Source organism: Salmo salar, chromosome 19 (genome assembly GCF_965601325.2).
Source record: "Salmo salar chromosome 19, fSalSal1, whole genome shotgun sequence".
NCBI lineage: Eukaryota > Metazoa > Chordata > Actinopteri > Salmoniformes > Salmonidae > Salmo > Salmo salar.
In genome coordinates this window covers 4,903,305-4,918,109 of record NC_138309.1, presented here as the reverse complement: position 1 = coordinate 4,918,109, position 14,805 = coordinate 4,903,305, and the positions used below count along the sequence as shown (strand labels likewise).

Below are 14,805 nucleotides of genomic sequence, written 5' to 3'. Positions count from 1 at the left end.
ATGCTAGCTCCTTGCGGCCGTCCTCACGTATGCTGCACCTATAGTGGTCAATCAGGGCCCTGTCGTTCCTCCCCGAGCCGGCGGCCAAGGTCCTGAACTCCAGCGCAAAGTCTTGGGCGCTCCTCGTCTCCTGCCGTAGATGGAACAGACGCTCACCTGCCGCTCGCCCCTCAAGGGGATGGTCGAACACGGCCCGGAAGCGCCGGGTGAACTCTGGGTAGTTGTCCCTCACCGAGTCTGGTCCATCCCAGACCGCGTTGGCCCACTCCAGAGCTTTGCCTGACAGGCAGGAGACGAGGGCGTTCACGCTCTCACCTTCCGAAGGAGCCGGGTGAACGGTTGCCAGATACAGCTCCAGCTGGAGCAGGAAATCCTTGCACCCGGCAGCCGTCCCATCGTACTCCCTCGGCATCACGAGCCAAATACCGCTGGGCCCAGATGACGCCGGAGAAGGTGGTGGTGCAGGTTGGAATGTGGCTGGTGCAGGGGTAGGCAGGCCACCCCTCTCCCATCTCTCCATGGTGGAGAATGGTGGTGTGGTGTTGAACACGCTCCTCCATGGAAGTGGAGAGCGCGTCAGCTCCTGCTGACTCCATAGTGTGGTGTGGGATTCTGTTACAATGCCTCCTAGTAGGAGGGGGTGCAGGAATCAGGAGCAGGAGAGCAAGGAAGTTCCAGTGGCACAAAATGTTTATTATGGTAGTCCTGAACTCAATAACAACATGAGGGAAAAACACGCACAAAACGAAGTCGCCACACGCAGGGAAACTAACTACACATACGGAGGAGAAACCTCGACTCCTAAACAAAGTCTCGAAAACGGTAACACTACCGAATAAAACGAAAACCCCATGGTGCAGAAACGCACCCCTAACGTAGAACACATACAAACAATCCCGCACAAAGACTAGCAGGCAGCGGGGTGTAAATAAACCCACCGAAATCAACTAAATGAACACAGGTATAAAAAACAGACAGACACAAACGAAAAGGAAAAATGGATCGGTGGCAGCTAGTAGGCCGGCGACGACGACCACCACCTGAACAGGGAGAGCAGCCACCTTCGGTGGAAGTCGTGACACGAAGTCCAAAGTCTCATTAAAGGGATATTTCAGGATTTTGTCCATTAGTCAGATGAACTCATGGATACCATTTGTTATATCTCTGCATCCAGTATGATATAAGTTAGAGTTGGTATACACTAGCATCCTAGCAGTTACCATAGACTTCCAGTCATTGTGCTAACACTAGTTAGCAATTGCACTAACGCTAGTTCGAAAATTACTTCAAATTGCTCGCAGAGATATACAAATGGTATCCACGAGTTAACCTGTTAGGGCTAGGGGGCAGTATTGACACGGCCGGATAAAAAACGTTACCCGATTTTATCTGGTTACTACTCCTGCCCAGTAACTAGAATATGCATATAATCATTGGCTTTGGATAGAAAACACCCTAAAGTTTCTAAAACTGTTTGAATGGTGTCTGTGAGTATAACAGAACTCATATGGCAGGCCAAAACCTGAGAAGATTCCATGCAGGAAGTGGCCTGTCTGACAAGTTGTGTTTAATCTTGGCTCTTTTTATTGAAGACTGAGGATCTTTGCAATAACGTGACACTTCCTACGGCTCCCATAGGCTCTCAGAGCCTGGGAAAAAGCTGAACGATATCGTGGCAGGCTCTGGCTGAAACACTTTATCACGTTTGGCAAGTGGCCGATCAGAGTACTATGGGCTTAGGTGCATGCCCGAGTCGACCGAATGCTTTATTTTCTTTCGTCTGTTTACCTAAACGCAGATTCCCGGTCGGAATATTATCGCTTTTTTTATGAGAAAAATGGCATAAAAATTGATTTTAAACAGCGGTTGACATGCTTCGAAGTACGGTAATGGAATATTTAGACATTTTTTGTCACGAATTGCGCCATGCTCGTCACAATATTATTTACCCTTTCGGATAGTGTCTTGAACGCACGAACAAAACGCCGCTATTTGGATATAACAATGGATTATTTTGAACCAAACCAACATTTGTTATTGAAGTAGAAGTCCTGGGAGTGCATTCTGACGAAGACAGCAAAGGTAAGAACATTTTTCTTATAGTAAATCTGACTTTGGTGAGTGCTAAACTTGCTGTGTGTCTAAATAGCTAGCCCTGTGATGCCGGGCTATCTACTGAGAATATTGCAAAATGTGCTTTCACCGAAAAGCTATTTTAAAATCGGACATATCGAGTGCATAGAGGAGTTCTGTATCTATAATTCTTAAAATAATTGTTATGCTTTTTGTGAACATTTATCATGAGTAATTTAGTAAATTCACCGGCAGTGTTCGGTGGGAATGCTAGTCACATGCTAGTCACATGCTAATGTAAAAAGCTGGTTTTTGATATAAATATGAACTTGATTGAACAAAACATGCATGTATTGTATAACATAATGTCCTAGGGTTGTCATCTGATGAAGATCATCAAAGGTTAGTGCTACATTTAGCTGTGGTTTGGGTTTATGTGACATTATATGCTAGCTTGAAAAATGGGTGTCTGATTATTTCTGGCTGGGTACTCTGCTGACATAATCTAATGTTTTGCTTTCGTTGTAAAGCCTTTTTGAAATCGGACAGAGTTGTTAGATTAACGAGAGTCATGTCAAACGATGTTTACAATCAATCTTTAGGGTATTTTTATCGTAAAAATGCGATAATATTCCAACCGGACAATAGCGTATTCATTCCAGAAGAAAAAGAAGGAACGGCGCCCTCGCGGGTTCGTGCATAACCAAGTCCCTTGTCCTCAGACAGGCCACTGATTGACTGAGCTACTATTTTCTGCCCAGTAACAGGAGAAGGATGAAAACGGTTAACATTGGCTGTTGACAGCCAATGGAAGCCTTAGGAAGTGCAACATGACCCCACAGACACTGTAGTTTCGATAGGGATTCAAAAGAAGAACTACAATTCTCAGATTTCCCACTTCCTGGTTGGATGTTTTTCAGGTTTTTGCCTGCCATATGAGTTCTGTTATACTCACAGACATCATTCAAACAGTTTTAGAAACTTCAGAGTGTTGTCTATCCAAATCTACTAATAATATGCATATCCAACTTCTGAGTCTGAGTTGGAGGCAGTTTAATTTGGGCACGTTTTTCATCCGAACGTGAAAATACTGCCCCCTATCCCTAAGAGGTTTTAAACATTTGTTTATGTGTGTTAGTTCCAGAGCAACGAGGTGCTGTTCGAGGCGGTGGAGCACCAGGAGATGGACCTGGTGCAGTTACTCCTGTCCCAGTACAGTCTGGAGGAGCTGGACCTCAACATCCCAAACAGTTAGGGCCTTCTGCCCCTGGACATGGCCATCATGACCAACAACGTACCCATGGCCAGGCTGCTGCTCCACGCCGGAGCCAAGGAGAGACCCCAATGTGGGTACCTGTTCTGGCTTGCTGGTTGGTTGACTGACTGGCTATCTGTCTGACTTTCTGTCTGGCTGTCTGTATTTGTTCTGACGGACTGACTTTCTGTCTGTCTGTTCACCTGCTTGCCTGCGTGCCCACTTGCACGCCTGCTCCTTAGCTTATAGGATCATAACAGTTGTTTATTGAAGAAAATATGAAGCATGTTCCATCATAAACCAGAGTATGAGTAGAAGATGCACTTTTGGTACTGATTTAGGATAAGCTTACCCTCCCCAAATCTTAACCTGTAAAACACAAAACGGAATTTTCTCTCCAATTTGTCTAATTGCTGCAACTCCCCAATGGGCTCGGGAGGCGAAGGTCGAGTCATGCGTCCTCTGAAACATGACCCGCCAAACCGCGCTTCTTAACACCCGCCTGCTTAACCCGGAAGCCAGCTGCACCAATGTGTCGGAGGAAACACCGTTCAACTTGCGACCGAGGTCAGCCTGCAGGCACCCAGCCCGCCACAAGGAGTCACTAGAGCGGCATGAGCCAAGTAAAGACACCCCTGGCCAAACCCTTCCCTAACCTGGACGACACTGGGCCAATTGTGCCTCGCCCTATGGGACTCCCAATCATGGCCGGTTGTGTTACAACTCGGTATCAAACCCGGGGCTGTAGTGACGCCTCTAGCAATGCGATGCAGTGCCTTAAACCGCTGCTCCACCCGGGAGGCCCGCAAAACTGACTATAGATCAGCGTCTAAAAGTGACTTCATTCTAACTCTGGCAAGCATGGCCATCGTCACGGCAACTGTACCCACCGCCACGGCAACCAGAGCAGTTGCCACAGCAACCACAACCAGCAGAACAACCAACCTCTCACCACGCACCAAACAACAGCACGTTCTCACACTAGAGTATGTCAAAGTTGGCAGAGAGAGAAGGAAGAAAGAGAGACGAAAAACACAATGGTGCTCAGGGGGTGTTAGTCATCTTCATGCGATATCTTCATGAGGCCGTTCTGCCGCCAGTGATCGAGCAGCCCCCGCCGTCTCACTCTCTGCTAACGATTAGGCATCACCGAGCTCTTCCAGACTATTTGTGTTTGCACTCCCTTTCCAGAACCTATCCAGACATTTTATAAAGGTATCACCAAATTGAAAACACTTGAGGGAAAGTGGTGTTTACTGAAGTTCGCTCTTTGATTGCTCTCCGGAGCCCAAATAACACATGAAGAAAAAAGAGAGGGAAATAGAAAGAGAGGGAGAGGGGGAGAGAAATAAAGGGCTCTCCCATCAGCCCTAGCCAGGTTACAGAGTCAGCGTTTTTATAAGAACGTTGTAATCAAACTCCATCTGAGGAGAATTGAGATCAAAGACAATGCAGGGCTTTCGTTGGGCTTTGAAAGGAAGCCATTGATTCTGCTGTAAGAAACTTCACAGAGTCTGTCTGTGGCTCCCTGAGACAGACAGGGACAGAGACGTCAAAGAGACATACTGTACAGAGACAAACAGAGGGAGACAGATATAGGCATTCACAGACAGGCATAGACTCATAGTGGTCCTGTGTTGCTCAGATGGTACAAGAAAGGGACAAAACACTGAGACATACTGAGACATGGACAGGGCTGTCATGCACCCCAAACATCTAAGGGGGCACAAAGTATATGAGGATGGCTGTGGGGTGGTTTTCTGGAAGTTGGAGAATTTTGCATATTTCAAACACCTGAAACAGCTTTTTCCTGCAATCTAGAGCCATAATAATTTAGCTTAATTCTATGTAACAAAATATGCATATATTTCTGCATATCTAAGCATACCTCTTGAGCTGTCTGTATCCTCGACTGGTGGTTCTTTTTTTTAAAGAAGCAAAATATTATTCTCTGCATTGCTGCTAAAATCTAGTAAATGTGAGTCTTATTCAGGTCATTTAGTTATTGCTTGCTTTTCTAGAGTCTACCAACCTTGCCAGCAGGCATGCCTGCGAAGATAGTTAGACAAGCTAGCTACTCTAAATGTATTGATAGACTGAAATGGCTTCTTGACAGCTAGTTATGAATTTGGGCGATTGGGAACCTATCTGGGCTAGCTAATGCCAACTTCATAAAATGTCTAGGTGGCTAGTAGTATTACAGAGCGACAACAACAATCATTTTAATGTATTATTTATTAAAACATTTTAAACAGGACAAATGCCCAGATTGGGTGTGTGGGCCAGATGGGGAATTTTAACACTCTTACAATAAGTGCCATGGGATCTTTAGTCAAGATAGAGAGTCAGGACACCCGTTTAACATCCCATCCAAAAGACAGGGCAATGTCCCCAATCACTGCCCTGGGGAATTGGGATATTTAACCTCTCTAGGGTAGGTGGCACCAAATCGTCCCACCTACGTAACAGCCAGTGGAATCCTGTGGCGCGTTATTCAAATACCTTAGAAATGCTATTACTTCAATTTCTCAAACATATTACTATTTTACACCATTTTAAAGACAAGACTCTCGTTAATCTAACCACACTGTCCGATTTCAAAAAGGCTTTACAACGAAAGCAAAACATTGGATTATGTCAGCAGAGTACCCAGCCAGAAATAATCAGACACCCATTTTTCAAGCTAGCATATAATGTCACATAAACCCAAACCACAGCTAAATGCAGCACTAACCTTTGATGATCTTCATCAGATGACAACCCTAGGACATTATGTTATACAATACATGCATCTTTTGTTCAATCAAGTTCATATTTATATCAAAAAACAGCTTTTTACATTAGCATGTGACTAGCATGTGACTAGCATTCCCACCGAACACTGCCGGTGAATTTACTAAATTACTCACGATAAACGTTCACAAAAAGCATAACAATTATTTTAAGAATTATAGATACAGAACTCCTCTATGCACTCGATATGTCCGATTTTAAAATAGCTTTTCGGTGAAAGCACATTTTGCAATATTCTCAGTAGATAGCCCGGCATCACAGGGCTAGCTATTTAGACACCCAGCAAGTTTAGCACTCACCAAAGTCAGATTTACTATAAGAAAAATGTTATTACCTTTGCTGTCTTCGTCAGAATGCACTCCCAGGACTTCTACTTCAATAACAAATGTTGGTTTGGTCCAAAATAATCCATCGTTATATCCAAATAGCGGTGTTTTGTTCGTGCGTTCAAGACACTATCCGAAAGGGTAAATAAGGGTGACGAGCATGGCGCAATTCGTGACAAAAAATGTGTAAATATTCCATTACCGTACTTCGAAGCATGTCAACCACTGTTTAAAATCAATTTTTATGCAATTTTTCTCATAAAAAAGCGATAATATTCCGACCGGGAATCTGCATTTAGGTAAACAGACAAAACAAAATAAAGCATGGGGTCGACTCGGGCATGCGCCTAAGCCCATAGTACTCTGATCGGCCACTTGCCAAAAGCGATAATGTGTTTCAGCCAGAGGCTGCCTCGATATCGTTCAGCTTTTTCCTGGGCTCTGAGAGCCTATGGGAGCCGTAGGAAGTGTCAAGTTATAGCAAAGATCCTCAGTCTTCAATAAAAAGAGCCAAGATGAAAGTTTTAGAAACTTTAGGGTGTTTTCTATCCAAAGCCAATAATTATATGCATATTCTAGTTACTGGGCAGGAGTAGTAACCAGATTAAATCGGGTACGTTTTTTATCCGGCCGTGTCAATACTGCCCCCTAGCCCTAACAGGTAAAAACATTTTTCGACCAGATGAAAAAGTGCCACCTACCGGACCTCCAACACCAGCATCTAATCTCCCATCCAGGGACTTAGCTTCAGAAGCAAGCCATCAGTGGGAGGCAGGGTGGTATGCTGCTGGCAAATCTGAGTGGGCATATGCCCCTGTGCCCCCTATGGGCATGACGCCTCTGGACATACATCAAATCAAATCAAATAAATGTTTATTCGTCACATGCTTCGTAAACAATAGGTGTAGACAAACAGTGAATTGCTTACTTACGGCCCTTCCCAACATTGCAGAGAGAAAGAAAATAGAGAAATAAAAGAAAAGTAATAACATGTAATAATACAAGTCATAATAATACACAAAGAGTAACAAAAACTTGGCTATATACACGGGTATCAGTACCAAGTCGATGTGCAGGGGAACGAGGTAATTGAGGTAGACATGTACGCTACCGTTCAAAGGTTTGGAGTCACATAGAAATGTCCTTGCTTTTGAAAGAAAAGCAAATTTTTTGGTCCATTAAAATGGCATAAAATTTATCGGAAATACAGTGTAGACATTGTTACTGTTGTAAATGACTATTGTAGCTAGAAATGGCAGATTCTTTATGGAATATCTACATAGGCGTACAGGGGCCCATTATTAGCATCCATCACTCCTGTGTTCCAATGGCACGTTGTGTTAGCTAATCCAAGTTTATCATTTTAAAAGGCTAATTGATCATTAGAAAAAAAAAATGCAATTATGTTAGCACAGCTGAAACTGTTGTTCTGATTAAAGAAGCAATTAAACTGGCCTTCTTTAGACTAGTAGAGTATCTGGAGCATCAGCATTTGTGGGCTTGATTACATGGTCAAAATGGCCAGAAACAAAGAACTTTCTTCTGAAACTTGTCAGTCTATTCTTTTTCTGAGAAATGAAGTCTATTCCATGAGAGAAATTGCCAAGAAACTGAAGATTTCGTACAACGCTGTGTACTGCTCCCTTCACAGAACATAATAGAAAGAGGAGTGGGAGGCCCCGGTGCACAACTGAGCAAGAGGACAAGTACATTACAGTGTTTAGTTTGAGAAACAGATGCCTCACAAGTCCTCAACTGGCAGCTTCATTAAATAGTACCCGCAAAACACCAGTCTCAACGTCAACAGTGAAGAGGCAACTCCGGGAATGCTGGCCTTCTAAACCGAGTTGCAAAGAAAAAGCCATATGTCAGACTGGCCAATAAAAATCCAAGATTAAGATTGGCAAAAGAACACAGACACTGGACAGAGGAACTCTGCCTAGAAAGTTGTCTCTTCACTGTTGATGTTGAGACTGGTGTGGCAAAAGGGTTTTCAACTCAGATAGTCTGTGTGTCCATTTTGTTAGCTATTTAGCAGTGTTATGGCTTGGGGGAAGAAGCTGTTCAGGGTTCTGTTGGTTCATGACTTGGGTTGCTGGAGTCTGACATTTTTAGGGCCTTCCTCTGACATCGCCTAGTATAGAGGTCCTTGATGGTAGGCTCCTGAACAGCTTCTACCCCAAAGCCACAAGACTGCTAAATAGCTAACAAAATGGACACACAGACTATCTGAGTTGACCCTTGTATTTAATTGCACTGTCTCTACGCACACTCACACTCCAACACACACACACTCACACTCCAACACACACACACACACACACACACACACACACACACACACACACACACACACACTCTCACTTAATTTCCTCACACATAACATAGACACACATTTATACTGACTGTACACACATGCACACACACTCACATACAATCCTTATATACGCTGCTGCTACTCTGTTTATCATATATCCTGATTCCTAGTCAAATTACCCCTATACATATCTACCTCTATCACTTCAGTATCCCTGCACATTGCAAATATAGTATTGGAACTGACCCTGTATATAGCTTACTTACTTTCTCGTGTTCTTATTTTTATTTCTCTTATGTATTTTTAGTACTACATTGAAATTGATTACTGACATTAAAACTTGAAACTAGTGATGTGGACACTTAGGATCTTGAAGATCTCGACCCACTCCACTTTAGCCCCGTCGGCGTGATTGGGGGCGTGCTCAGCCCTCCGTTTCCTGCAGTCCACGATCAGCTCATTTTTCTTGCTGACGGTGAGGGAGAGGTTGCTGTCCTGGCACCACACTGACAGTTCCCTGACCTCCTCCCTATAGGCTGTCTCATCGTCGTCGGTGATCAGACCTACCACGGTCGTGTCGTCAGCAAACTTAGTGATGGTGTTGGAGTCATGTGCGGGCACACAGCTGTGGGTGAATAGGGAATACAGGAGGGAACTAAGTACACACCCCTGAGGGGCCCCCGTGTTGAGGGTCAGTGTGGCGGATGTGTTGTTGCCTACCCTCACCACCTCATGCATGAAGACACACTTAAGCCAAAGTGAGACAGGGTGACGTGATAGATACTGAGTCAAGCTGAAATATAGACAGAGTACTAGAATAACTTAATTATACCTCGGAACCTGACATACAATTTTCCCATCATATTGGGTGTCCCATTGAAATCCACAGAGGAACCAAACCCTGCCTAGTCACACTTTTCTCTGTTATTTTAACTCTGAATGATGTGACCCACCTGTCTGGGGTATGTGGGACGCTAGCGTTCCACCGGCGGGACACACTGCCAACAGCCAGTGAAATAGCAGGGCGCCAAATTCAAAACAACAAAAATCTCATAATTCAAATTTCTCAAACATACAACTATTTTACACCATTTTAACCTGTTGGGGCTAGGGGGCAGTATTTTCACGGCCGGATAAAAAACGTACCCGAATTAAACTGGTTACTACTCTTTTCCAGAAATGAGAATATGCATATAATTACTATATTTGGATAGAAAACACTCTAAAGTTTCTAAAACTGTTTGAATGGTGTCTGTGAGTATAACAGAACTCATATGGCAGCCAAAAACCTGAGAAGATTACAAGCAGGAAGTGGCCTGTCTGACAATTTGTGGTCCTTCTGTTGCATCTCTATCGAAATTACAGTATCTTTGGGGTTACGTGACATGTTCTAAGGCTTCCATTGGCTCTCTGAAGGCGCCAGAAAGTGGATTGGGACGTCTGCTGTCTCTGGGCAAGGTACAGGAACTCTGTTTGAGAGTGGTCTGCCTGGTGGCTCAGAGACAGGAGATGCGCGTTCACGAGACTTGGCCATTTATTTCTTCACCTGTTTGAATGAATACAAGGTTGTCCGGTTGGAATATTATCACTATTTTACGAGGAAAATCGCATAAAAAATGATTTTAAATAGCATTTGACATGCTTCTAAGTACGGTAAAGGAACATTTAGAATTTTTTTGTCACGAAATGCACCCGCGCGTTACCCTTTGGATAGTGACCTGAACGCACAAACAAAACGGAGGTATTTGGATAATAACTATGGATTATTTGGAACCAAAACAACATTTGTTGTTGAAGTAGAAGTCCTGGGAGTGCATTCTGACGAAGAACGGCAAAGGTAATCCAATTGTTCTAATAGTAATTCTGAGTTTACTGAGCCTCGGCGTTGGCGGGTGTCTGAATAGCTAGCCTTGATGGCCGAGCTATGTACTCAGAATATTACAGTAGGTGTGTCTCTTTTGTCACATGAAACAGAATGTCATAAGGTGAATGCACCAATTTGTAAGTCGCTCTGGATAAGAGCGTCTGCTAAATGACGTAAATGTAAATGTAATTACAAAATGTGCTTTCGCCGAAAAGCTATTTTAAAATCTGACACCGCGATTGCATAAAGGAGTTCTGTATCTATAATTCTTAAAATAATTGTTATGTATTTTGTAAATGTTGATCATGAGTAATTTAGTAAATTCACCGGAAGTTTTGGGTGGGTATGCTAGTTCTGAACATCACATGCTAATGTAAAAAGCTGTTTTTTTATATAAATATGAACTTGATTGAACAAAACATGCATGTATTGTATAACATAATGTCCTAGGAGTGTCATCTGATGACGATCATCAAAGGTTAGTGCTGTATTTAGCTGTGGTTTGTGTTTTTGTGACATATATGTTTGCTTTGAAAATGGCTGTGTGATTATTTTTGTCTGGGTACTCTCCTGACATAATCAAAAGTTTTGCTTTCGCTGTAAAGCCTTTTTGAAATCAGACAATGTGGTTGGATTAACGAGAGTCTTATCTTTCAAATGATGTAAAATAGTCATATGTTTGAGAAATTGAAGTTATAGCATTTTTAAGGTTTTGTATTTCGCGCCACGGTATACCACTGGCTGTTGAATAGAGTGGGACGCTCACGTCCCACGTTTCCCATAGAAGTTAATGTAACCGCTGTGTCAGATTCCAATTTTTTTTTACAGCGAAAGCACACTTGCCAATAATCTGAATACGGCGCTCAGTCACAAAACCAAACCCGCCATTTTGTGGAGTCAACAAAACTCAGAAATAATATTATAAATATTCACTTACCTTTGATGATCTTTGTCCGAATGCACTTCCAGGAATCCCAGTTCCCAATAAATGTTCATTTGTTTCGATAAAGTCCATGTATATATATATATATATATATGTCCAAATACCTCCTTTTTGTTCGCACGTTCGGTCGAGTACTCCAAATGCGCTGTGCTCACGCATTAAGTTCAGACGAAAAGTCAAAAAAGTTATATTACAGTTCGTCGAAACATGTCAAACGATGTATAGAATCAATCTTTAGGATGTTTTTATCATAAATCTTCCATAATATTCCAACCGGACAAGACCTTTGTCTTCAAAAAAGAAAAGGAACACAGCTAACTCTCACGTGAGTGTGCGCCACTGTGCTCATGTCATTTTATCACTCATCTACTTCCAGGAGCCCCCAAAAGTGATAATTTCATTTCAAAGAGCATGGCTGATAATGTAATGTGTTGATCACCTCGGCGACTCTTTTGTTAATATAAATTACAACTGTGTGTTGTTGTGCCCTGCAGTCGTGAGCCTTGAGGGCTGTGCTGTGCACCTAGCCACATTGGTCCGTGAGGCAGAGGAGCGCGTGGGGGACCTACAGGCCCAGGTGCGGAGCGAGGGCCCCGGGGAGCGGGAGACGTCGGACCATGAGAAGCAACTCAAGGCCTGGGAGTGGAGGCACCGGCTCTTCAGACGCATGCAGACGGGCTTTGAGCATACCAGTCAGTAGATAGTCAAACACATACACAAGCAAACATGCAGACCCAAATACATGCCAAAACACACATAGTACACACCCAGGGGCACTACCTTGAGCAACTTAATTGTAAAATATACTGCGTGTGTGTGACAGACATTTTTGAGACAGAGATCATGTGCTCAGCTCTACTTGAAGTGCAGTTGGTACCCAGATCAATCCAGCATTGCCTTGATTTCAATTTTTCTGTTCTTTTTTTTATGGCATTCTGACTGGGCTGAGCAGGTAATGGGTTCCACGTTGTGATGGCTGGGACAGAGCGGTATGTGTGTGTGTGTGTGTGTGTGTAGTGTGTACGCGCAAGCGTGTGTGTTTGTGCGTATGTGTGTGTGTGTATGTCAGTAGAGGCTCCTCAGAGGTGGAAGGGGAGGACCATCCTCCTCAGTGAATTTCATTTAAAAAATAAATAAATCTATATATTTTTATATATATACTAAATAAATTGACATATCACCAAATAATTGATGAAAGCATACTTTTTTGCAATGAAGGTCTACAGTAGCCTCAACAGCACTCTGTAGGGTTGCACCATGGTGTAGCCGGAGGACAGCTACCTTCCGTCAATACAAAACCTAGGAGGCTCATGGTTCTACCCCTTCCATAGACTTACACAGTAATTATGACAACTTCCAGAGAATGTCCTCCAACCTATCAGAGCTCTTGCAGCATGAAATGACATGTTGTCCACCCAATCAAAGGATCAGAGAATTAATCTAGTACTGAGTAGTTGACTCAAAAAGAGAGAAAGACAATAGTTGAACAGTGTTTAACAAATTAATTTCGACACCGATCCTGTATTACTGTTTTGTTCGTGTTTCATGACACACGTGGTAGCAGGTAGGCAGCCCCCTTACGCCTGAATCAATCTGGACTTTGATGCATAGAGGACTTTTTTCCTCTTCATCATTCTACATACTCCATGCTTTTATGATCGGACGGTTTTTGTAGGCTGAAATTCTTCAGATAGTGTAAGGTGCATGTTACGATTATGAATAAAGAAAAATATGTCTTTGAGTGATTGAAAACTGTATGTAACTGTTTTACTGTAAGTTGACTGATGAATAATTATGAATGTGGAATATCAATTTAGTTGATCTTGATTTAACCATGATAGTCAACAGAACTTTCCACTGTTCCCAGGGAATGCTGGGTATGTGATATATTATGAAATTATTAAAATGTCTGACTTTTTGACAGCACTGACTGACTGTGATGGCATGAATAACATTGTTGAAGCCTTAAAAAGTAAACAATAGCGGATAATATAAAGATGCTCCCACCTTTGTCCGCCTGTCTGTCATTAGCAGCTCCTGTCTGAGGGTGGACTTCCAGGAGCCTCTCAGTGTCAACTCTGAAGTGGTCACCAAGTACAAGGGTCAGCAACTGTTACATGCTTATTACAATGCTTACTAGTAAGACATTAAGTCATGTTTATTATTCTATAGAGATTGGGAGGAAAGTATGTTCGATATGCACTAATGCAGGAATGGGCCACTTTGATTGCGGTCGGGGCCACAATAAATCTGAACTCATCATGAGGGGCCGCAGTTGCTTTTCACCTGACATCTGCATATGCCATTCAGAAGGCCAAGACATGTCTGCATCAGTGCATTCTAAACACTTTGAGGTCAACTAATTATGAATATTTAGTATTAGCACTGATGACAGTGCAACGTGCACGGGAGAGGCAGAAAAGTGCCGAGCTGGGCCATTCTTTGACATCAACATTGTTTGGCAGATGACACTGTCAAAAATTGCTCTGAGTTTATGCTTTCATGCATATGAAAAGAGGATAATGAGCAGTTTTACACAAAATCTGCAAATTTGCACATTTTGCCATATGGTGGAGAGAAATGTTTGCCGTTTTTAATATGATATCTGAGTGAAACTGACTAACAAAATCAATCGGGGCCCTCCGGGCTCTAATTCGACCTTGATTACTACAAGTTCACAGTAGATAGCTGGCCGCTAGACTCATTTACCAATCAAAAATGTTTTAGCTGACGTGGGCTAATTGAGTGACTATCAGTAACTGACATAACAAGATAAAACTGTTGATGAAGGACCAAATTTCTAAATTGCACCTTGTTTATTCTACTATTCTACCTCGCAACGGTAAGTTTAGTTTTTTCCCCATACCTGCACTAATGTAACTGTGAGTGTGCGTATGTGCGTTTGCATTTACGTGCGTGTGTGAATGCGTGTGCACGTGTGCTCCACGGTGAGGTAGAGCAGTTCCCCTTCCCACAGTCCTCTGTTGGGTGAGACGCTAGTAGAGGACACCAGTCTACTGCAGTGCAACATTACTGACCTCACACCTGTGAGTATACTCAAACATCAGAGTCATGTTCAGTAGGGCACACTGTACCAAAACGTTTTGCAATGGAAAAACTAAATTCTGTGGCAAAAATTCTATGCTCTTATTGGACAAATTTAGATGACACCTACCCGTTTTACTCTGTTTTCTACCTACTGAACTCAACCCAAGGCTATTCCAAAGCACTGAT

General features: G+C 43.0%; 1 pseudogene; it reads left to right on the top strand.

Annotated features, from left to right (window-relative positions):
* The first annotated feature begins 438 nt into the window (after positions 1-438).
* Positions 439-14,805, top strand: part of LOC106578334 (ankyrin repeat and fibronectin type-III domain-containing protein 1-like) — a 60,903-nt pseudogene continuing 46,536 nt past the window's right edge.